The sequence below is a fragment of the Austrofundulus limnaeus genome, unplaced genomic scaffold, assembly GCF_001266775.1.
Source record: "Austrofundulus limnaeus strain Quisiro unplaced genomic scaffold, Austrofundulus_limnaeus-1.0 Scaffold292, whole genome shotgun sequence".
Taxonomy (NCBI): Eukaryota; Metazoa; Chordata; class Actinopteri; order Cyprinodontiformes; family Rivulidae; genus Austrofundulus; species Austrofundulus limnaeus.
In genome coordinates this window covers 366,761-369,268 of record NW_013952694.1, presented here as the reverse complement: position 1 = coordinate 369,268, position 2,508 = coordinate 366,761, and the positions used below count along the sequence as shown (strand labels likewise).

Genomic DNA, 2,508 nt, shown 5'->3' with positions numbered 1-2,508 from the left:
AGTAGTAGTAGTAGTAGTAGTAGTAGTAGTAGTAGTAGTAGTAGTAGTAGTAGTATATTACTGTGTAGGTACGGAGCTTTTCAGGTTGTTCATGATTTCACCGCCTGAAGCAACTGAGTCAATGAAGTAATTAAATATTTATTTATTTAACCTTCATTTAAGCAGGCAAATCCCACTGAGATCACTGATCTCTTTTGCGAGGGCGGCCAGGGCCTGAAGGCAGCCTAGTGTTTTGTGCTGTGGGGGAAACCGGAGTACCCAGTTATCTTTTTTATTTTTTGTCACTTCAGTAGAAAACGAAACTAAATATTAGTTTATTTAGTTTWTTTATTTCTTCATCATCAGTGACTTTTTTATAAGTGAAGAGAAAATAGAGAGAGAGAAAAACAGAGAGAAGTAATTAGAAAGATAGAAAAATTGAAACAGCGATTAGAAGTATATTAAATATACACCAACAAAACACAGGACCACACACCCAACATCTGTCCGCTCACCTGAAAAATAAATGGATAAATACATGGAGGGCGTATATAAATTTATAAACATACCCAAACATATATGAAGATATACATACATACAAGCCTACATTCATAAACATTGTCAGTATATACACACAGATATATATACACACTCAGTGACCTGTCAGAACCCCCCGGATCAGAGCACCTGTTTGTGAGCAGTTGTGAACATGCGTGTATATACAAGATTTCTCCAATGGAATATTTAATAGTGACTGTGGAGGACCGAGACCCAACCCCCAAGACACGAGGCAGACATAGGGAAGACCAGAGCCCAAGGGCCCGAGAGGGATCCCGAGTGCCGAGCCCCAAGGGGCACCCRCACGRGAAGATCCGCCCACCCACCCCCCAGACCATAGGGGAGAACTGGGAGAGTCCTCCCAGCGACCACACACACAGCCCCCAGGGCCAGCAGCGACAAACTCATGGGCCCCACTGGCACCCGCCATACCAGAGCAGATCCAGGAAAGGGCACAGAGGTCCAGGCCCCCAGGGCGCACCCCCCCGCCAGGCCAAAGCCCGACAGGTCCAGAGGCCCCAAGCCCCAGCAGGCAGTCACCAGGCCAGGTCGGCACACACCCCAGCGCCCAGCCCCAGACCCCGTGAACCCCCAGCACACTGGCGGCCAGCCGCACATCCCACCGGGGGGCCGAGTAGCAGCGGAACCCCAGATAAACCAGCAGTAGGGGCAGTCCAGACCGCAGCCTGACAAATACCCAAACATACACAATCGCACCTTCCCACCCTCATCCTCACCCCACTCAATCAAAGACATACAAGGACGCCACATTCCACTCATACCCCCGATACACACTCTATACCCCCCAGGTCCAGGACATGTACCCACCCCCTAATGGAGGCCGCACACACCCGAACCCAGGAGGTRGACCCAATCATTCTGAGGTGGAGAGGAGCAGATAGCCAAGGCCCGGCCCGGGCCGCACCAGGACGCCCGGCCAGCCCCCCACTGCAGAGAAGCTACACCCATGACAACCCCACCACACTGCCAACGACCAAGCGCACCCCCCCAGCCGTCCACCCCCCGGAACCCAGCAGCCACCCCGGCCAGGGGACCGCCCACAGGAACCAAGAGCCACACCTCAGGAGACCAAGCAGCACCAGGGAGGATGGAGAGCCAGCCCCGCCCCCGACAACCGTCCAAGCCCCGAGCCCACCCACAGCCCAGGGCCGCAACTGGCGGTCCACCCTTCATCAGGACCCCCTCTCCAAATGGCAGTCAGGGAACGGGATGGGAAAAAATACCCGGTTATAAACATAATATCAGTGGTGGACAGTACATTTACTTGAGTACTGTCCTTAAGTACATTTTTTGAGTATAGTAACTTTATTTGTGCAATAGTTTTTTTTTGAACTTATGACTTTCACTCCACTACATTTCTAGAAAGCTCGTGAGTTACTCGTTACTTTTGGTTCAGCATAACTTTCTAATCAGTTGTTGCTGTTTTTCTTTCTTGATGTTACTGCAACTGGCCACATGTTCTGTACCTCACAAGGGGAACCAATCACAGCTGCGAGCTGAGCTCCACCTTCATTTCAAACAGAACCAGTWATGGAGACGGTTGAAGAAACTCAAGCAGAGGAACCAGCTTGATGACCATACGGTCATGTGAAAAAGTTTGGGAAGCCTTATTCATTTTCCTGACTTACCTTTATCATCATAAAAAAAACAGTTAAATATTATCATGTAGGGGATAAACACAGTGATATTTGAGAAGTGAAATTAAGTTGATATGATTTACAGAAAGTGTGCAGTAATTGGTTAAACAAAATTAGGCAGGTGCATAAATTTGGGCACAAAAAAAACTTTAACTCAATATTTAGTAGATCCTCCTTTCACAGAATAAACAGCCTCTAAACACTTCCTACAGCTTCTAATGAGAGTCTGGATTGTGGCTGAAGGTATTTAAGGCCACTATTCTTTACAAAACATCTCTAGTTCATTCAGGTTTGATGGTTTCTGAGCTTGGAC

At 48.3% G+C, this 2,508-nt stretch overlaps 1 protein-coding gene across 1 annotated transcript in view; it reads left to right on the top strand.

The window, feature by feature from the left end:
• The window catches only part of crtc3 (CREB regulated transcription coactivator 3), a 73,620-nt gene that overhangs the window by 70,414 nt on the left and 698 nt on the right, over positions 1–2,508 (top strand). The gene's annotated exons all lie outside the window — the stretch shown is intronic.